The sequence below is a fragment of the Jaculus jaculus genome, chromosome 12 (genome assembly GCF_020740685.1).
Source record: "Jaculus jaculus isolate mJacJac1 chromosome 12, mJacJac1.mat.Y.cur, whole genome shotgun sequence".
In the NCBI taxonomy this organism is placed as follows: Eukaryota; Metazoa; Chordata; class Mammalia; order Rodentia; family Dipodidae; genus Jaculus; species Jaculus jaculus.
The window spans coordinates 49,550,327-49,573,340 of NC_059113.1; the positions used below are offsets into that span (position 1 = coordinate 49,550,327).

Genomic DNA, 23,014 nt, shown 5'->3' on the forward strand with positions numbered 1-23,014 from the left:
TTCCCCTAACTTTCAGGACAGCCCTTAATCTATGAATCTGTGATTTCTTTGGGTGGGAGACAATGTTATTCTGGATAGAAACAGAGTGGACTGGTGGCATGCCCTACAGACTTTTAAGAGGTCAATGTGTTACTGGCTTTTTGTGTTGAAGAGAAATAGATAGAAGGTTTTTGCCAACACCCAACGGGCTGTCAGGGTCCAGGCAGAGGACACTGGCCTTCAGTCAATACCAAAGAGTGGCCTTGGCCAAGAGACATCAGTTGCCAGTTTGTCTTGTCTGGTTCCTTGCGGTGGTGCAAACCGAAAATAAAGGAGGAAAAAGAGAAACTTGCCAGCCCTCAAAAACGTGGAGGCAAGGCCATACAGGCTGATATCTCCGAGTCCCTATCCTGACCCCATCTGACAGAGTCCCTGTTTGGGTGCCAGCTGTGGGTTCCTGGGTCCTCCCTTTGGGGCCCAGCCATGATTCCGTCAAATGCATCCCAGGCAACTGTGGTGGTGAACACGTGAGAATCACACTTTGGAGACAGTTTCGGTAAACAGCTCTTAGTTTATTGTCAGGGAAATGGGTTTATGAGCAGTTGAGCATGGAAAGTATGTCCTAAGGGGATTGGACATACAGGTTGCTTGCTGATGCCTAATTAGCATAACAGGACATTTATTCCAGCATTTAGTCAATGGCACAGGGGAAGGGGCTTTGCAAATTTGCTGGCTGACACCATATAAAGAGTTTCCAAAGGCCACAAGGTTATGGGAAAATCCTGAGTCTTATCTGAATGTTCAGTTATCCTGTGCTTGGAGAGGGAATGGCCTTACTTCCTGCTGACCTTGGGGTCTGAGATTTTGTCCATGGGTCCAGGCTCACTGTGACCCCCAAGAATGGAAGGAGGTGTTCCCCTGGCAGTCAGATCCCTGAGATACAATTGGTGGTTCAGGCTGCTGCAACCTCTCCATAGCTTGGGGACCTTGTGTCAGACAGCTTAGGTTTGCTTTAACACAGGGCCCTGCCTATGTCCAACAATAGATGAATGCCCACCACACACACCCACCCACCCACCCACACACACACACACACACACACACACACAGTGGAAGTGTTCTGTCAAGTGAGGGGAGAAGTCTTATTCCAACACACTGAGGCTGATCCCGTCCCTGGAGGTTCAAGTTCATTAAGGAGAATGAAGATGAACTACTGGAGTAGGAATTTTCTCTAAGTCACAAGAGCTTTAATTCCGGCATCTGAAGGCCGCATCTCCCGTCATTTATCACTCGAGGTCCCAGAGTGTGGAGTCTCATGGGAAGCTAGGGCAGGGGAGAAGGTTCCCTGCAGAAACCAGGTCCAGGGGGGTCAGAGGGGCCCTGTGTGCCTGAGCACCACACCTGTTCTGCTGCAAGTACTTGTTGAGGGGACCGAGCTCAGCCATCTCCATCACCAGCATCCAGGACTCAGCCTCGCAGATGCCGATCATGCGCACGATGTAGGGGTTGTCCAGCTGCTGCATCACGTTCGCCTCAGCCAGCAGCTTGTCCTTCAGGGTGGGGTCATTCACCTCGTTCTTCAGGATTTTCACAGCCTCAGTTTTCACGGCTCTGCAGACCAAATCAGAACACATGGGAAACTTTCCACAATAGAAAAACACCTGTGTGAAGCATGACCTCTAAACAGAGGTGGTGTTGTGGAAGTGCTTTCCACAGAATGGGAGTGTACTCATGAAGTCATGCAAAGGTGACTGGCATCCGATCCTAATCTGTCACAGGCAGAAAAAGCAATAGTCCAGTGCTGGTGAATAGTGGCAGGTGGCAATGTTGAAATGTCCCAAGCCAAGGCATGTCCTAAGTCGTAAAATACCAAAATGCTGCCTATAGGGCCTATTTCACCCAATGTGCCCGTTACATATTGTGATATACCAATAGCATAGACAATAACAATATTGTGATACACAAATAACATAGATGCCCATAACATATTGTGATATACCAGCTCCTTTATGTGTGAATCTAAAATTCCTTTAAGATATTAAAATAACATTCTGGGTGCGGAATTAAATAACATAGTATACAAAATGATGTTTTCATTATAAGCCTATCAGAAATGAATAAAAATTATAAAAAATGACAAAAAAGGATTGAGTAGTGCTAGGTGAAATCCTATGGGTGTGTGTGCAGGGAAGTAATCATTACAGATGCATTCTTAGAAGTCTTTGGGCTACATGTTCCTTTAAGTATGATTGTAGTATAATGGAGCAACATTCTTATTTTTCATTTGGTAGTAGGCCTTTTTCACAGTCCTAAAGTTACCGTAGCCCAGTTCATTGTCATACAGCATCAGCAGGTTTCTGTCGAGGTAGACTTCTTTGGGACGGATCTCCTCAGGGTCAGCGTAGGGGCTCTCATACACCTCCGTGTCCATGGGCAGGGCTTCTCTCTGCCGGCCTGAGAAGAGGTCAGCAAACCCACGCACACTCAGGGCTGGATCCCTGAGAGGACTCTATGCATTGCTGCCTTCCCTCCTTGGGTCACTTGGGCCGTTGAGAAGCGTCTTCTACCACAGTGGCAACAATGGTTGGGAGTTCACATCCCAGGAGGGTGTCAACTCAGTGTGACACTGCTAACCCTTGGTTGAGAGGTGGCCTCTCTGTCATCTTCCTGGTGGTTTTTACAACTGAATCAACAGAACTCTTGAAGAGTCATGCATATGCTTGCCTGGGACAGTCAAGGAAAAGCTGCTGCCAGCTTGATACTGAGGTGCCATGGAAGATGTCCAACTACCTGAAGATGTCATGATCTGAGGAAGGCCATGCTGGCCCACTTGGAGAGACAAGAGAGGACCTAAGACTAAGTGGAGACAGACAGTATCTTCCCTGCCTCGCCACCACATATGCCCTGCTGCCTCAAGCTGTAATGTGATAAATGAGCCTGGCTATAACCACCCTGATGGGCTTTGTCCAAATCCTTGACCTATGCTGTGAGCCAAAGGCTCCCATGAACTTCTGATCCTGCTGCCTCTCTCCCCCAAATGCTGTAATCATAAGCATATACCACCACACCCGATTTATACTATGATATTGGTTAAACCCAGGGCAATCACTCTACCAACTGGGTCACATGCACAGCATGCCAAGGAGCAAATTAAATGAGAGATAATTGGGTCTTAATTCTTTCAGGAATCCAAGTTCATCAATAAAAACTTGCTTGGAGAAACCCCACGATCCCAAAGAAAGATACCCAAAGGCCTCATGTCTGGGAATAAGTCACCTGCTATATCCTTGTGAGTCATGTCCCTCATGGCCTCCTAGCACAGTCCCCTAGACACCTAGGATTGTAGCAGCTGAGACATTGCTAACTGCAACTCTGCCAAGGCCACCCTGGGAGCACACTAAGCTCTCCAGATGCAAGATTCAAAAAATGCATCCTTGGGCTGGAGAGATGGCTTAGTGGTTAAGTGCTTGCCTGTGAAGCCTAAGGACCCTGGTTCGAGGCCCAATTTCCCAGGACCCAAGTTAGCCAGATGCACAAGGGGGTGCACGCATCTGGAGTTTGTTTGCAGTGGCTAGAAGCCCTGGCACACCCATTCTCTCTCTGTGTCTCTCTGCCTCTTTCTCCCTCTGTCTATCTCTCTCAAATAAATAAGTTAATAAAAAAATAAACAAAATTAATAAAAAAAGAAAGAAAGGCAGCCCAGGGTGCACAGGGTGAGGAAGATGCAGAATTCTGAAGCAGCAGTGTAAACGCTGCCAATGCTGCCAACTTGCTTGGAGGGCTTTGCAATGTCAATGACGACGTCATATTGCACAGAGCTGCATGCGCACACACGCAGGGTATCACCTGGGTAATGGTGCTCTTTACCACTGGCCAACTGTCTATGGCAGTTTCAGATGGCACAGGATGTTGGCAAGCGGACTCTCTCACCTCGGTCAGGGGCCCAGGCTCCTTCTGCAGGTTTGTAGGGATTGAATGATGCGCTCTCTGGCCGGCTCCCTTGGGATCTGGAGTTCTGAAGAACACAAGTGACAAGAAGTCATCTTTCTTCACTGGACACAACTTGGTGGATCTGAGTCATTATCTTTCCTATTCAAATAATGAGTTTGACTTATGAGCAAAGGAAAGGAAGAAAGATAGGCAAGAAGAAAAAGCCAGCAAGGTCTCTTCTCATTCTTCAGCCATCTGCTTGGGCCTCTGAAGGATAAGGAAGGCCCATTCGGCACAATGCAAGAGCACACTGGGTTCACAGAAGGGAAGGGGGAGAGTTGAGTCTACTGAGACAGGAAGAAGGAGCACTCCTTCTTCCCAATGAGCTCTGATATATCCATTTCTTGCCTGCCAGAAGATGCCAGGACACATTGCTCCCATTCATTCACTTTCCTTCTTCATTACACCCATCACTCTTATCTAATTTTTATGAGGAAATTATTTAAACAGGAAAGCACAATGCCCTCTGCTGGTCCCATCTCCTTACACCTCCAGGGCTCTATGTATTTGCAACTGTGCTTACCAAATCTAGCAGTGCTGGCTCATACCACAAGAATAACCCTGGCCAGTGAGTTATAGGTCTGTAGGATGATGGGGATGTGTCCTCTGCCTAGCCACAGTGATGCCCCTGCAGATAATAATATTATTGATAATGATGAGACCATTATGCATGCACACTGTGGGAGAAGTGAGAGTTCTCTGATATCCTGAAGGAAGGTCACTCTTCTTTGTATCCATGTCACGTTGCTGAAGTGAACCTGAGGCAAAGCTCTGCTGACCTGACAAACAAGTGTCTTCTTGGTTATTTATTTGATTGATGCCAATTGACATCATGGAATAACTGGGAAAGAAGCTCCTCACACACTTTCCCTTTCCAGCATGTTTCTCTTCAGTTTGCTCACCCATCCTCACCCTCAAATTAAAACAAGGTGATTGCTAATAAACTTACTTTAAACTTTGCTTTTGTCATTTGCTTTGGTATGAAGTAATAAGAACTTTACCCATTTACCATATCTGAGCCCCAATACTGCCATGAAGAAATGAGATGCCAGCGATTTTGGGAAATGTAAAGAAATAGACATTAAATGTAACATACACAGCCACTTGCTTGCAGCACACCATAAATGGTCATCTGCCTTAATGCTCTGACAAGCCCAAAGTTTACCAACAGTGTCACAATGAGACAATGCCACCATTGGGCCATGTGTCTCAAGAAGACTCCTCTTCCTTCTTCTGTGTTGTCTTTCCTAGTTTACCTTAGCTCTCTAACTTAATTGTGTTAGAGAATTGATGACACATTGGGAATACCAAGAGTGTGAATAAAGGGGGCATAGACAGATAACAGATGGAAGTAGGTGGGTAGAAGAATGATTTATATATAGATGAGTGGCTGGGTAGAGGGATGATGGATGGATAGATGGATGAATGCATAGGTTGGTGGATGAATTTGGATAGATGAGTGGTTGAAAAAAAAGGATGATGAATAGATGGGTGGATCTGTGGGTAGATGGAAGAATGATGGCCAAATGAGTGGTTGGATAGAAGGATGATGAATGGATGGATGGATGAGCACATGTTTGTTTAAATTATGATGAATGGATGAGGATGGAGTGATGAAGGATGGTTAAGGTCGGTGGATGATTAATGGGTGGATGAATGGTTGGATGGAGGGATGATGGATGAATGGGAAGATGGGTGGATGAAGGATGGATGTATAATTGATTGGATGGAGGAATGATGGATGTATGCATGGCTAAGTAGGTGGATTAATAATGGATGAATGAGTTGTTGTATAGAGGAATTATGGATGGATGGATGGATGTGTTGATGGGTAGATGAATGATGATGGATGGATGGATCTGAAGATGAGATGATGAATGATGTATTTATATGTATATATACATATACATATATGTGTGTGTGTGGTGTATATATAGTTGGTTGTAGTAATGATAGATGAATGGATGGTAAATTTGATGGAAGAATGATGGATATATCATGAATGGAAAAAAATATTTATTTTTTTGAAGTGAGGTCTCACTGTGGCCCAGGCTGACTTGAAATTCACTGTGCAGTCTCAGGGTGGCCTTGAACTCATGATGATCCTCCTACCTCTGCCTCCTGAGTGCCTGGATTAAAGGTGTGTGTCACCAAGCCTAGCCTAAGTTGTTTTTTTCCTTAGAGAGAGAGAGAGTGAGCATGTGAGAGAGTGACAGAAAGAGAGATTTGGCATGCTGTCTCAGCCACTACAATCAAACTCCATACACTTATGCCACCTAGTGTGTATGTTGCAATCTTGCTCTGGCATCACCTTGGTGCATCTGGTTTACATGAGATCTTTTGAAAGATTGAACATGGGTCCTTAGGGTTCACAGGCAAATGCCTTAACTGCTAAGCCATTTCTCTAGTCCCAAAAACGTTAGCTTTTATACGTAGGAAATGTGAACTGTAAACTCACATGGGACTTCTAGTATAAACCGCTGAGTGTAGATCTCACTGAAGAAAACTAGATGGAAAAGAGGCAAGTAACACACCATAATGCACTCTTATTCTTCAGACCTCAAGGTAGGCGAGCAACTTATTAAAACAGTTGAAATATCTTCAGTGAAACAGAGGGGAGCCACCAGCAGTCAGGCAACCAGGAAGGATTGGAGCTCCCAGAGGGTGGCTGGGAAGTACTTCTCCTCACCCTGCCCTGCCCTGCTTGAGCCAGCAAGAACATAAAAGGTTACTGGGAAGAAATTCTTACCAATCACAATGGTGCAGCATATTTGAAACAACCTGATAGAGAAGACAACAGGGACCAGCTAAGCAGCTCCAGAACCCCTACATCCAGCATCCCCCAAACTCCTCTCACTGGGAACACCATTAGACATTGAAAAATACCAAGAGATCCCAGCCACCCCTCCTCACCCAGCATTCAGATCAGCTCATTGAAGGGCTGACTGGTCTGACCAGAGGAGCTGAGCCCACAGTGCACCAAAGAGGGAACTAACTTCCCAGTTCCATGTAGGTGAGAGAGAAACTCACCTCAAAGGTAACTGGATATTTCATACTGAGAAAATCAGTACTCCATGGCAGGGTATATAGGCTTGCACAGAAATGCTAATTGTACCTTCAATATCAGAGCAGTCTGAAAAACAAAAAAACATCTTATGGAGGGGAAGAATTCAAAACCCAGCCCACTGAGGCAGGGATAAAGACTTAAAGACATGTGTCTCCAAGCCTGGCCTAAGTTGTTCTTTTCCTTAGAGAGACAGCGAGCGTGTGAGAGAGTGACAGAAAGAGAGAGAGAGAGAGAGATTTGGCATGCTGTCTCAGCCACTACAATCAAACTCCAGACACTTATGCCACCATACCAAAGTATGGTAAACTTTGCCATTTTAAATGAATTTTGTTGGGGTTAACTTTGTTATTTTTGATATTTCTTAATTTTAAGTGACTTTTCTTAAGTGACTTTTTGAGGCAGGACTTGATGAAGCCCAGAGCGGCTGTAAGCTCAAAGTGAGTCTCTAGCCTCAGCTTCCTGAGACATAAGGTTAAGGGCATGAACCACCACACCCAGTTTAAGGCTTTTTAAAAATATATATATTTTTAATTTGCTCAGATGCATGTACCATTTTGTGCAGCTGACTATGTGGGTACTAGGGAATTGAACCTGGGGCTTTGGGCTTTGCAGACTAATGCCTTATAGCTAATCCATCTCATCCACCCCCTCCCATTTAAATCTCCATTTAGTATACATATCCCATGCTGGTTTTATTTGTATAATTCTCAGTTTGATTTTAGGTATGTTTTGGATTTTTCTCCACCCAGCCTACTATGGGAGTCTCTTTACTACTCTTTCCAATTATATTGTATACTTTCCCTCTCTTTCCAAACTCTTCCATATTCTCTCTCCGTATTTTCTCCTCTTTTACAGCCTTCCATAGTCACAAAAATCTCTAAGACTGTAGAACTGAACAGTAATCCGAGTTTCCTCTCCAGTTGCTCGTGCCGCCTCCATCTTTTTCAGAATTAATACCAGTCCTAACACCAAATCAACATACACTGATCATACTTCTAAGTGACAAAAATCCTAGCATACTTCACACCAGTCTTACTTGTTTTATCATCAGAAATTAGTGAAACAGACTAAAAGAATATATGACCACTAAACTCATGCTATAGAAAATTCTTGAAGGATTACTTAGGACTGAAGAAAAGGAAAAGCACATATATGTGATCACAGGAAACAACAAACCATGCTTGAATAATAGTCAATGAAAGAGTAATAGAAATACAATGATTGCTACAAAATCGAGAAGAATGACAAGAATTAAGTATAACATTTCAATAATAACTCTGAATATCGTGATCTCAATGCCCCAACCAAAATAACAAACTAGCTAAGTGGATTAAACACAAAGATCCTTCTGTTTGTCAACTTCTAGAACTCACCTCTCAATTATTGACAGACACTGCCTTAGCATGAAAGGATTGGAAATGTTATTTTGAGAAATATTCCTAGGAAAAAAAGCATCTGTGACTATTCTAATATCAAACAGTACAGACTTTAAACAAATTTTAGTCAATAGGGATAAAGGATGCCACTTTATACTGATTAAGGAAACAATTCTACAAGACAATACAATTCTAAACATATATGCATGAAACATGGGTGCACACAGTTTTATTTTAAAAAAAAGAATACTAGTAGTTGTAATTTCACAGACTATCCTAAGTGCAACAGTGGTAGGGAACTTTAATACCCAACTCTCACCATTCTGCCAAAAGAATGGAAGAGCCCCAGGAAGGGGAGGAGTGCTTTGAATACTGTCTTCCAGACACAATGCCACCTTTGCATTCATGATGTCATAGGTGCCATAGCTACGTACACAAGTCCTGAATAATATGAAGAAAAAAATAATGGCATCAAAACAGAAGAGCGACAAGTTGGTAAGAAGGGTCAGTGGAGGGGACAGTGGGAGGGTCCAAACGAGGGTGATGGGAAAGGATCACGATCTGCATACATATGTATGCACGTTGTCAACAGAAATTTAAGAAGTCCTCCACTTGAATTAAAATGATTTGTCACAGGTCTGTGCACCAATAATGGGAAATAAGAACTGGAAATCCCACATGACAATCTGTCCCTCATGAACCTGTACATGTGATTTCAGAAATGTCAGGTGTGCTTGGACTGTACTTGTGATTTATATTATTGTGACCCTGCTCAGGAGAGCTATTCTTGCTCAAGTCAGGTGTTGAGATTTTCTATCTTCTCTCTGCTAAGTTCTCTACTGTAACCAAAATCTAGGTTGAAAACAGTTTTTAAGTCTTTTCACGTAAACACTGACTATAACATGCCAGCATGTTTGATTTACCCTGTAGTCAGGAATGTTCTGAGATAAGATTCGCAGGCTCCTAGTATTACATCTTATTTAAATGTTCACTGCACACAGAAGCACTGCTTGCAGGCATGCTGAGCATGTGTCATTGCTCCTTCACTTTTGATATCAGATGTGCCTGATTAAAGATATCACATCTTGTGTACTGAGCTATAAACATATTGACAGCTTCCTTCCTCGCTCCCATCAATACTCACCGCAGAGATCACAGCTGCTACAGGTCGCTAGATGGCACCAGAGACCTGAGTTTTCTACTTTCTACACCAGCAGTGGGCTCTTAAATTCTGTTATTCATTGTTACTCTAGTGACCAGGTTGCCCCAGGAATCCTGAGTCCATCTCCCTAGTGAGAGTGGGATTAAAGGTGGGAAACCACACCCACTGGGCATTTAGGTGGGTTCTGGGAATCTACCCGCAGATCCACATGATGATGTGGAAGCATTTCACTGAGCCATCTTCCCAGACCTAACAAGTAGATTTGAAGCACCCAAGTTTTATGAAGTGGGAATTTGCTATGACCCAAAGAGAACAAATGGCACGTTGTTCTGTATCACCCAGAAGTAAGTCAGAGTTTCCAGCCTCCAGCACAGGCTGTTCCTGCCACTCTTCTAGACTTGGACTTTGTGCCAACTTCCCAGAAGATGTTTCAAGTCAGGCCACAGTAATGGAGTGACAACCTCCTTAGAACTGCAACAACAAAAAGCCAGTGGGCTCTGGGACACATCTACAATCATTCAGGTATATGTGGAAGGAGTAAAGACCAACAGGACTGAGACAAGGGGAGACCCACTACCAGGATGGGGGCAATGTTACGTCTGCATAGTGTTAACATGTGATCCAAACACTAACTCTCTCACCTCACTGCAGAGCCTAAATCTGGCTCTTTTTGATCATACAAGAACATCTTCTCAAAAGGTTGGAAAATTGTTAGACTAGAACATGAACAGTGGGTGTCAGTGGAAAATCTTGGAAAACAGGCTCAGTGTTTTGAAGCATGCAGCTGAGATGCCACCTTCAATTCTTTAAGGGTGAATTTGAAGCTTCACCCATTTCCCATAATAGAAGGACATGGTTTCAGGCTGGAGAGGTGGCTCAGGGGGTAAGGATATGGTCATGTGCTTGAAGAGATAGACACATCAACAACGCCAGTGTTGTAAGATGAAGGATTTCATTTGTCCCCACTACTTTTACTCTTTGTTTAAACTCATGGCATCTTGTAAGTGAAAATATATTATGCATCTAGCTTTCAATTCATATAAAAGTTTAGATAACCTAATGATTTCAAAATCAAAGCCTATCTGATTAATCTGGTTGCTGGTATAAAGTTATGGTCTTACATGCATGCATTTTCATTGGTGTTGGCTTTTGTGCATCGATGTGTATGTGTGTTCACATGCATGTAGACACAGGCATGGAGAGGTGCACATGCACATGTGTGTGCATGCATATGAAGACCAGGGTCAAAGTCATATGCCTTCATGAGTCACACTCCACTTTGTTTACTGAGACAGGGGGTTGCACTGAACTCAGAGCTCACCGACTCTACTAGTCTTGGAAGCCAGCTTGCCCAGGGATCCTCCTGTCTCCACCTCCTGAGTGAACATGTTGCCATGCCCAGCATTTAGGTGGCCACTGTGGGTCTCAATTCAGGCCCTCACAGTTACACAACTGACCGACCAGTGCCCGGGTCCTGTATTTCCTTCTTTACATCAGCTGGCTAGCTTGAACACCAGCTACTGAATCCAGCCATAATCTTGGATCCACACTGGGCTGTTGGTAGGGAAATTAGCAGGCACATTTCCAACCCCTAAGACAGTGATGACTTTAGGGACATTGTTCAGCCTGGGCCTGGCTCATCCTCTGAAGTCTTTAGAGGAGAGCTTCCACTTTCTGAAGGAAAAGAGGGCTAAAGGGAAGCTCACTGGGTCTGCATGGGACCACAGCCTCGGCTGCCGTGAGGCCCCGCCTGCTATGGATCCTCCCTTCCCGGCAGTCCTCCCAAGGACACTGGACTTGCTTCTGGTCCCCAGACTATGTGAGGTAAGCGCTTGTAACAGATTGTGTGTGTGCTTCCATGGGTGCTCAGGCACAGCTGCTTCTAGTGACACTTACCACGGAACTGGCGCTTAGACTCCGCGGGTGACCTGCAAGAGCAATGTTTCCTGGTTAGAGAGCAAGGCCAGCCTGCACAGTGTCAGCGAGATGGGAACCTGCTTTCCTGCCCCGCAGATCAGTGAGTGTGACTGGAGGACACTGGGGGCGTGACCAACTGTCTGCATCCATCTCACCGGCCTTTTCACTCAGGCAATAACGTTCCTCAGTTATTTCTCTCTCTCTCTCTCTGGGTGTGTAATTTGGTATAGTATGTGTTTGTGGAGTAATATACACAAGGTTTGCACATGCACGTGTGCAGATATGTGCACCCTGTGTTCACACATGTGGAGGCCAGAGGAGATTGTAGGCTGCCTTCCCCTGTTGCTCTTCTGCTCCATTGACCTGAGATGGAGTCTCTCCCTGCACCTGGCGCTGTGGTTTCTGTCGGACTGGCTGACTGGTGAGTGAGCGCCAGTGATTCTCTGATCTCTGTCCACCACAGGACAGACAGAGGTTAGAGTCATGCATGGTCACACAGCCTTTTTTAAACATAAGTGATGGGGATTGAACTCAGATGGGCTCACACCATCTCAGACCCTCATGCTAGCTTGCATGGGAAGTGCTTTTACCCACTGAACCATCTACTCCAGCCACAACCCATTAGTTTTCAAGGTGAAAGTGATGGCTGTCTTAGCTTACAAAAGGCAGAACTGGAGTGAGATGACATTACACTTAAACACACTGTATAACAAGACCTCATGCTCCCTGAGTTTTGTACAGACACAAGTTTGACTGTGACCAACATACATAAACCAGACCCTTCACAGTCAGAACTCACACATTCATGTGCCAGTCTTTTGGCATGATATGGTAAGGACTCTCACCAAACCTTCTGGCTTGCAAGAATAGTGCTCCACCAGCTGGAAGAGAAGGAAGAATTCACTGTTAGGAAGGGGAAAGAAATGGAGAGACAGTGGCAGAGTCACAGCCTGCCAGTGAGCGTTTAAGCTGACCTGAAGCCACTTAGTCCTGTTTCCAGATGGTCTCTTCCATAGGGGCTTCAGAGAGAAATCCGTAGGCAGGCCAGTTCATGACATTTGTGTGGGCACACATGTGTATGGGGTGTGTGTATGCATGTAGGTGGGCATGTATATAGAGGCTAGAGGTCAATGAAAAGTGTACTAATCAATGTCCCTCTATTTAATTTTTTTGAGATATCAAAACCTCAAGTTCGAGCCAGAATCGCAAGCAGCAAACTCCAGGGATCCTCCTGCCTCCATTTTGCCATTACTGATCATGGCATACAGTGCAGTGGCCATGTACTGTGCCCACAAGGGGGAGAGGAAGCCCCCATGCCAGAGTGTTGAACTTCTTCCCTTGAGGATGGACCTCTTCCTGGTTTTGTCCTTGTCAATGACTTAGTGCAGCACTTTCCCCTTATGCAGCAGGCAGAGCTCGCAGGAGCCATTGTAGTGCCTGGCCCTGTTCTTGGGAGGAGAGAGGACATGCACATGAACATATCTGAGCTGGAGAGTGGTCCTCTGGCCACAGCAGTCAGCAGATGCTCTCAGGAAGCAACCAGCAATTGGCCTCCATGCAGTGCTCAGAGCTTGATCTGGTAGAAAGCCTCAGCTGTCACCTTAGGCCCCAAGCAGTAGAGCTGCCATTAAAGAAATGCTGAGGGGATGGACTAGAGTGAAAGTGAGGTGCTCGGGAGGTTAGGGGGGGCCTCTGGCGTCTGTGATAGCAACGTGGCTCAGGGTGATGGGCATAAACCCTGGGGAAACTATGAAGCTCTTGGATTCATTTCTGTTCTTTGCCATGAATCTAGGCATGGGACACATGGGGGATCTGCAAGATATGTAAATGGACAGCCTTCTAGGCATAGGTGGAGGTTTGTGAAGACTTCCATTCCCAGGAACCTTCTTCACATCTCTTCCCTCTCCCTGCAGCGGGCTTAAGGCCAGGTTTAAACCCTGTTCAGCAATGATGCTCTCATATGAGGTCCCTCCCCACCCAAGAGGGAAATAGTTGGCATGGTGGTGAGGCAACTGAAGCAGCACCTGGGCTGGTAGGGCTGTGCCAATGCCACACCTCCTGTATCTACTGGCATCTTGGAATACACAGTAAGCCCCCATCCATGTTCTGATGACAACACACAGATGAACCAGCAACCTGCGAGGCCTATGCGGGGCACTCTTGATGTCATTGGAAGCAACTGTGAGGCTCACGAGCATGTGGAGGAGATAGCATACTGGGTGCTGCATGGCTTGTCAGAAAACACACCCCTTTCCCAACAGTGCACCTCACTAGCTGTTGGCAGCCTGGGACCCCCACATGTAAGGAGCTGTGCACACCCCACTTCAAACAATGGAATGACTCTCCCTGCAACTCTAAACCATTGGAAACAGTCTTTTAATGCTGGCTCTGTTTCTATTAAATATTCTCTAAAATACATGTAGGATCTAGAGTTTGGGGAGCATCCAGTCTCGACAGATTTGTGGTGCATATGCCCTAAGGCAAACCATGTTCTCTGCTTAAACTTTTAGGGAGAATCCTCTATGTAGCAGTGTATCCGTATGCATGCTCCTGTGTGCACATGATTAGTATCAGATGCACCCTGGGAAAGGACATGCTCATTGTCTACAAACTTCGTCAACAAATCTTATAACAACCGAACCCTACAACAGAACAGGCTGGAACCACACAGTAGACCAGGGGTAGCGATATAAATATTGACATGTTTCACTAACAGCAAACTCTCCACAGTTTCTTGTGCACAAAGTCCCAAAATAGGCAGAGTCAATGGGTCATGTCTGGAAATGCGTACCTTAGTGATAAAACTAAAAATAAGTAAACATACACAAAGGTAAATACAAGATAAAGACCATTCCTGAAGTACCCTTCTTGGAGGAGGACAGGTTTGGGGAGTACTGTGAAGGGTCTCTTGCAACATGGGACTTACTTCCAGTCTCAGGTGATATTTGCTAACTACCCGTTAAGCCTTATCAGTGATGATTTAATCGCTCACAATAGGCAACTCTCTCTCAACAGTGCGTACACTCCTGGGGTTGCTATCCTTCTCTTTCTGAGTGCTTCGTCTTTCTCCTGAGCCTCACACTTAAGCTTGTATTAAAATATTTTTAATAAGATCTCTGACTCAGGGCCCAGGAGATGACTCCCCAGTTTAAGGCCCTTGATTGCAGACCCTGTTGTACTGGATTCTATTCTCCAGCACCCATGTAAATCCCATGAAAAGTGCCTGGAGTTTGTTTGCAACTGCAAGTGACCCTGGTGCACTTCCCTCCTGCTCCTGCCATAGGCAAAACACATACATAAAATTGTTTTTAAAAAAGAACTCTTCTTGGGCTGGAGAGATGGCTTAGTGGTTAAGCGTTCGCCTATGAAGCCTATGGACCCCAGTTCGAGGCTCAGTTCCCCAGGTCCCACGTTAGCCAGATGCACAAGGGGGCGCACGCGTCTGGAGTTCGTTTGCAGAGGCTGGAAGCCCTGGCACGCCCATTCTCTCTTTCTCCCTCTATCTGTCTTTCTTTCTGTGTCTATTGCTTAAATAAATAATGAACAAAAAAATATTTAAAAAAATATTTAAAAAGAACTCTTCTTAAAAAAAAGACCCTACAATTAAAACAGCATAGAAAGAGTACTAATACGTGACGCAATAGAGATGGCCTTTTTAGGATAAGCCATTTTTGCAATGGTCCCTAGTTCCTGGAGGCTTCCTAAGAGAACAGCCTTGAAGGAGAATTCCTTTCTCTGCTCCAAGCCCTCTGGGGCAACAGGTACTGGCAGGTGTGACTACAGCATGGACATGAAGCCTGAGCACTGCAATGAGACAGCTTGTAGGAAGGAAAGAGAGGAAACCCAGAGAGACCAAGCTTTTATTGGTGACTGTGGTGGTTTGATTCAGGTGTCCCCCATAAACCTAGGTGTTCTGAATGCTAGGTTCCCAGCTGATGGATATTTGGGAATTAAGGCCTCCTGGAGGGAGTGTATTGTTGGGGGCGGGCTTATATACTGGCTTTATAGCCAGTTTCCCCATGCCAGTGTTTGGCACACCCTCCTGTTGCTATGGTCCACCTTATGTTGCCCAGGGGGTGATGTCCACCCTCTGCTCATGCCATCATTTTCCCCTGCCATCGTGAAGCTTCCCCTCGAGCCTGTAAGCCAAAATAAATCTCTTTTTCCCAGAAGCAGCTCTTTGTTGGGTGATTTCTACCAGCAACGCGAACCGGACTGCAACAGTAAAGTGGTACCGAGGAGTGGGATTGCTGCTAGACACCTGACTGTGTGGCTTTGGCCTTTTGGAGCTGATTTTCAAGAGGAATGTGGGAGGATTTGAAACCTTGGCCTAAGAGATGCCTTTCAGTTCTGTAAGTACAGCTTGATGGACTATTCTGGTCTGAGCTGAAAGACCTGAAGGCAGTAAGAACTATGGACTGTGAGGTTTGGCTTATGGGGGTGAGAAAGAGCTGTGCCTGGACTGGGCTAGCAGTTTGTGTGAGAAGCTTGCTCTTATGCCCATGTCCTGAGAAGTTGTGCAGGGTTGCTTAGCGTAGAAATGAACTGGTGTGTGCAGAGGGATATGGCACAGAAAGGAAAATCTTTGGGTGAACTGCTGCCCATTCAGCTAAAATTGAGAGATTAAAACCTTTGAGACTGGGCTAGCTGACCTGCGCTGGGGCAACAAGAAGAATGTAGACTCTTTTGAAGGGGCCTCAGTGCTCAAGGAGTGTCCTGTTCTTCAAAGTCTGCTTTATTCCCCCCTGGATTAACAAATTGGCACCCTACCTAGTATCGTGGAGTATGAGAAATGCTGGAAAGAGGGTCATTGAGTTTGCAACACGGTCTTGTGTTTTGGAAATGGCCATGGGCAGTGTGAAGCGGGTTTGCTGGTTGCCTGCATAGAGACCCCATGGGGCCATGAGGATGAACCGTGGCTTGCAGTGGAGACCCAGTGGAGATGCTGGGGACATGAGATGGCTGCCGAGGTGCTGCCAGCCCTGGTGAAGTTTCCCAGGACTGTGAGTAGCCTAGCTGGAGGGGTGGAATTGGAATGCCAGAGACTTGTTGCTGGTTAGAATTATCAGACTTGAAGATTTGTCACTGGCTAGAGTTGCTGGACTTGAAGCTACAGAGTTTGATGTTTGCCCTGGTTGTTTTAAATCTTGTATTGGTTGAATGTTTCTTTGCTATGCCCACTGCCATCTATTGCAGTGTGAATATTTATTCTGTGCCATTATGGGTTTTTTGAGGTTATTTTTTGGTATTACGGCTCACTTAAAAGATCTTGAACTATGGGGATGTATGAACATCATTGGAATTGATAAAAACTATGGGGACTTTTAAAGTCAGACTGAAAGCATTGTATTTTACATCATGTATGGATATCAGTTTATGGGGGCCAGGGGCGGAATGTGGTGGTTTGATTCAGGTGTCCCCCATAAACCTAGGTGTTCTGAATGCTAGGTTCCCAGCTGATGGATATTTGGGAATTAAGGCCTCCTGGAGGGAGTGTATGGTTGGGGGCCGGCTTATGGGCTTTATAGCCAGTTTCCCCATGCCAGTGTTTGGCACACCCTCCTGTTGCTGTAGTCCACCCTATGTTGGCCAGGGGGTGATGTCCACCCTCTGCTCATGCCATCGTTTTCCCCTGCCATCGTGAAGCTTCCCCTTGAGCCTGTAAGCCAAAATAAATCTCTTTTTCCCAGAAGCAGCTCTTTGTTGGGTGATTTCTACCAGCAATGCGAACCGGACTGCAACAGTGACCAAGGCCAGAAGGCCTGGCCACACTAATGTCCAGTCACTGAAAGCTAACTGCAGGCTACAGAAAAACCTGGCCGGGGCATTTTTTAAAATTGTTTTTAACTAGGGAGAGAAAGAGAGAGAGACAGAAAGAGAGAGAATGGATGTGCCAGGGCCTTTCAGCCATTGTGATCAAACCCTAGGTGTGTCCGCCCCCTTGTGTGCATGTGCGACATTGCAGGCTTGCTTGGCTGTGGTGTGGCTACTGGGCACCTGGAGATTTGCATATGCATTCTTAGGCTTCACAGGCAAGCGCCTTAACTGCTAAGTCATCTATCCAGCCAGGTCAATGCATTTTTAGTTTAATGTATGAGAAAAATGAGTTTGGATGCTGCTGCCTGGATTCTCTTTGGGTTGCATTCTGTGACTGAGAAAGTTGCTGTTGCCACACAGCATAGGTGACATACTAGCCCAGGACTAGGGCGACAGTCACGCAGAATGCTTCTGGTGGTTCCACTGGTCTCAGGATGTTTTCTAAAGCCCTGAATGGTGTTCTTTCTTGTTCAATTTTATTTGTATGCAAGTGGGTGGGGGTACAGAATGTGAGAATGGAATGAATGGGTGTGTGAGGAAACTCTAGCCACTGAAACAGACTACCGATGCATGTACTACTTTCTGCATCTGGCTTTCCTGTGTACTAAAGACTCCACCTGGGTGGTTAGGCATTGCCGGCAAACACATTAACCACTGAGCCAGATCCCAGACATGGTGTTTTTCTTAATACTATCACTGGAAGAAGACCCCAGCCTGGAGCAGTGGTTAAGAGCCATACCCTCTTTCTGGAGAGAGGGTCACCTTCACTAAAGGAAATTTTATGACCTCCCGTCTTTAGACAGATGGGAGAGGGCAGAGTGTTTTTTCCTTAATTTCAAAAATAACCCTAAGTCAACATGACACATTTTGGAGTGGCTGAAGGGGTGTTAAGAGGATTTCCATCTCATGAAGCTATATTTGGAAGATGAAGGTTGTGCCTGGATGTCTGGATTTAAGGACAAACGTTAAAGCTTCTAGACTAACAAACAGAAGGACTGGCTACTTTCTCTTTGGTACTGGATCAGAACCCAGGGCCTTGTGCAGGCTAGGCCAGTGCTCCCCCCGAGCAGAGCGCTTCCCCCTTATCTGCCTTGGAGTGCTGCTCCAGTTAACAAAACCCTGGAATGAGGACTTGGCGGTGGCGTGAGGTGTCCTCTACGTGTTTCTTTCATTCTCTGTTTCAGTCAGTGAACAAGTCAGAAAGGAGACTGTGGAGAGGCTCTGGGTAAGAGTGCCCGTCTTGAAAGCGTGAAGTGCAGAGTTCCTTCTCAGCACCAAAGTAAAAAGCTGGGCATCTCCTGTGTCCCCAGTACTGAGGGTGCAGAGACAGAATTCCTGGGGCTCTCTGGTCAGCCAGACTAATATTAACCAGAAAACTCAAGGATTGGTGAGAGGATCTGTGACGGGCTAAGGTGGAAAAACGATAGAGAACACCTGAGACTCTTTTCTGGCCTCCGTATATGTGTGCATAGGGTGCACACATATGCACACTCATGTGCACACACTATATACACAGAAAGACACCAATAATAATAAAAATGTCCTGACAGCATATGGTGGCCATTCTACCCGTTACCGCTTGGCATCTTGGGGTGAGAGATTGTTTTATAATTCTGTTTTGCACCCAGTGTTCAGGTTTCTGCAGTTTAAGGTCTATCTGTAGGGATGCCTTGGGGCCCAGGAGCTGCAGAAGAAGACAAGGCCTTCCCAGGCTGGGGTTCACACGCTGCGGCCTTGCAGGAGCCTGACAGACCCGAGACTTCCCCCAGCAAATCGCCCAGCCGCAGCTCAACAGTCACGGGAGACCCGCCCCCAACACGCCTCTGTTAACTGGCGGAGCCAAGCGTGACGTCACTGATGCTGACCAATCACGATCTCCCTAGTCTTCTGTCTCTGGTCCTTCAAGGCAGTCACTGAAATTGAGGCTCCCTCCATTACTTGTGCTGCTCTCCACACCAGTTCTCTGTCCTCAATCAGCTCCTGTGCTGAACCCGTCAGAGTCCTGCACGGTGTGTGGAATCCAGACACGAGCAGACCCACCGAGGGATCCAGCTGAGCCCCAGGTCTGTCTTTGTTGCGCAGGCTCTGGGGTAAATGTGCCGGAAGTGACGTCACCATTCCTGACACACACTGCGCAACCTCCAAGTGCTCCTGCCTCTGGGAGCCCTGGTTCCTGCACTGGGATAGTGGCTTCCCAGGTGAACCAAACAGAAGGAGGAAGGAAAGAAGAAAGGAGGTAGGAAGAAATGAATAAGGGATGGTGGGAAGAGGAAGGAAGGAAGGCAAAAAGGAAGGAAAGAATGGAACAGGAAGGAAGGAGGAAGGCAGGAAGACGGAGGAAATACGGGAATAGGAAAGAAGAATGGAAGAAGGAGAGAAAAAGGAAGACGAAGGAAGAAAGGAGGAAGGGTAGGAGGAAGGAGATAAGAGGGGAAGAGGAAGTAAGAGGGAGAAGAAGGGAAGGAAGGAGGGAAGAGTGAAGAAGGAGGGAAGAGGGAAGGATCAAGGAAGGAGAGGATACTTGACGTTTTCTGGATGACTCAGTTGTCTTGACATCAAGTGTAACTGAAAACGTTTGAGTTGCTTCTGACCCTTCATGACTCATCTCTTGCCAGTAGTTCTGTACCGGCTTGAAAGTCTCTGGCATACGTCCTTAAGTCACGTGTTTGTTGTCCATGTGGGGTGTGTGTATGTGTGCCGGGGAGGGGGTGTTGGCTTTCTGCGTGGTGACCCAGGGTACTCACTTGTCGCAGCGCCCTAGTGGACATTGTGTCAGTGTTTCAGGACTCCCCATGCAAGACTGCCCCACCTTACCTCTCTTCTTTGCTAGTCACTGGCTTTGCTGTGCGGGGTGGCCCTTCAGTGGCTAATAGCAGCCTGCAACCAGGTCTTACTTGCTCAGTCAGTACAGGTATGCTGGGGCCACTAAAGACACACAAAGGTTTGCATGTGGGACAACAGAAAATAACCAGGGAGCCTTTGTTCAGTGTGACAGCCACTTGATCCCCAAGGCTGATGGAGTGTGCACTGCTGAGCATGAGCCTGGCACAAGTGGATCATAGGTATGTGGGCACCTCCCTGTTCTAGAAACAGCACTACACACTATGTTCTTCCCGCTGGCAAGATGGAGCATCTAGGCAGCAGGAACTGCACGTGCCTTCCTCAGTGCAGACAGCTAGAGAGGAAAAGACTGGCAAAGAAAGATCCATGCTGCTGGAGGTTCCTTTCCTATGTTCCCAAGGCCCATGTGTTAAAGGTTTGCCTCCCAGAGTGGTGATGTTAGGAGGAGTTGGGAATCACAGGAGGTGGTACCTGGTTTGGGGATCTCCTTGGTTTATGGTGAGGTGACATTAAATGGGACCATGGGACCCGGTGTCCTTCTTTCCCATATTTTATCTTCTTCCTTCTCTTCCTCTTCTTCCTCCTCTCCTTCCACCTTCTCTCTTTCCCTTCTTTCTTGTCCTCCTCTTTCTCTTCTTCCTTCTTGCCTTTTCCTCTATTCTCCTCCTCTTCCTCTCTACCAGGCCATGAGGCCTGCAGCTTTGCTCGAGTGTGGTGTGCCGTGGTTCACTGCCCTCTCGGCTTCTGTCAGTCATCCTGCTGTGAACTTGGTTGTGAACATAGGGCTTCAAGTCTGTACTGTCCCTTCTGTGGTGAAATCGTGCTGGCAATGGAATGGTCGAATTGTGTAATTCCTATGATTAATATTTAAAGGACTGTTCAGAGTTTTAAAATGTTACTGTTGAAAATGCTTCAGAGATGACAGTATGTCCTTTGGATTGTGCTCAAGGTGTCAAATTTTGCCTTTTGGAGGCTTCTCTGTCTTCTATGTGTCTATATGTTCTATCATTATGCATTGACCTATCTAACTCTATCACTTAGCATGTAACTATCCATGTCTATCATGTTTTATTAATGCTCAGTATTTCAAGAATTTACTGTGTGTTTACTGAGATCTAAGTTTGGGATATTTTCTTCATGACGTTCATAAAAGTCCCTGACCTTATGAAATTTTATCTAGTCAAGTAAACACCAGAATTTAGGAAATTTGACTTTCTATTTCTTATAGTTGTATATTTGTTGTCTCTTGCCACTTCCCATCCATACAGATGCCCATACAGCTTTATGTGGATGGCGAGGAATTGAACCCTGGGTGACAGGACAGCCTTTGCAACAAAGTGCCTCTAACTGCTGAGCCATTTCTCCAGTCCCTTCATGTTCTAATTTATTGTTATTTTGTTTTAGAGAGAGTGTGAGAGATACAGCGAGAGAGAGAATTGGTTGCTGCATTCAAACTCCAGTCACTTGTGCCACCTACTGGGCAAGTTCTTTACCTCACCTTTGTTTGTCTGGCTCACATGGGATCTGGATAGTTGAATATGGGTCCTTTGGCTTCACAGGCAAGTGCCTTAATCACTGAGCCATCTCTCCATTCCTTGATTTTCTACTTTGATGGTGATGAGATTTATACTTGTAAAACCTGAGCTGTGGATATGGCTTAGTTGTTAAAGTGCTTTCTTGTGAAGCTAAAAGACCCATGTTTGATTCCCCAGAACCCATGTAAACCATATAGACAAGGTGGTGTATGCATCTGGAGATTGTTTGCAGTGTCTGGAGGCCCTGGCCCACCCTTTCTCTCTACTTTCTTTAGCTGCTTCTTTCTTTCTCTAATAAATACATAAATACTAAGAAAAAAACAAAAGCCTGAGGACTTTTGCTAAAACACACAACAGAATTAGAGTATTTAAGAATGCCTGGAAACAATATTAGCATATACTATACCAATATGTGTTTCATGAGAATGAAATATGAAAGCTCTCAAAACAAACTTCTTAAACAAAATAAATTTTAGATAAAAAATGGTCTATACCAGATCTAAAGAAACATAATGTTTTTGTGAGTGATGTAAGTTAGGTTTTGAATAAATGCAGAGACAATCCATGTTTGGGTAGAAGAATAATTAAATATTAAAAGTAAAATCTTTGACAAATACATATGCATTTATTTTAAAAATATTTTTCTCATCTTTTTAAGACAGCAAGAGATAAGACAAGGCAGATATCATGGCTGTATACATCCTGTGTACATAAATAATAAAAATAAGAAGAAGAAATTTGAGTTTGAGACCTTTGGTATGAGAGTCAGTAAAATAAAATGTTTCATAAATTCTAAAATAAAAATCATATGTACAAATTTTGTTATCTGTTATAAACACCATTGGCTTGTAATTTCTATGAGTATGAAAACACAAGGAACGTTGTCTTATGTAGCAGAAGTTTAGAATATTTATTGAAATACAATGCATTTAAAATGCAATAAAAAATGTGGCAGATAGAGAGTGAGAGAATGGGTGCAACAGGACCTCCAGTCACTGCAAACCAACTCCAGATGCATGTGCCACCTTGTGTGTCTGGCTTTTTTAGGCTCTGGAAAATCGAACCTGTGTCCTTAGGCTTCACAGACAACTGCCTTAAACCCTAAGACATCTCTCCAGCCCTATATGCATGTATTTCAAAACTAAAGTTTATGTGTTTAATGTATGGAAATTAATAGATTTTCTATAATAATTAATATAACTTAAATAAATGTTATCTAAATGATAAATTACTTTGTTTCTTAAACAAAAAGAAATATATAAAAATTTCCAAGTAAACTTTCAAAATATGATGTCAGCCAGGTGTGGTGTCACACACCTATAATCCCAGT

At 45.2% G+C, this 23,014-nt stretch overlaps 1 pseudogene; it reads right to left on the reverse strand.

Annotated features, from left to right (window-relative positions):
• LOC101598925 overlaps positions 1-19,955 on the reverse strand; it is a 32,702-nt pseudogene extending 12,747 nt beyond the window's left edge.
• Between the last annotated feature and the right edge of the window lie 3,059 nt (positions 19,956-23,014).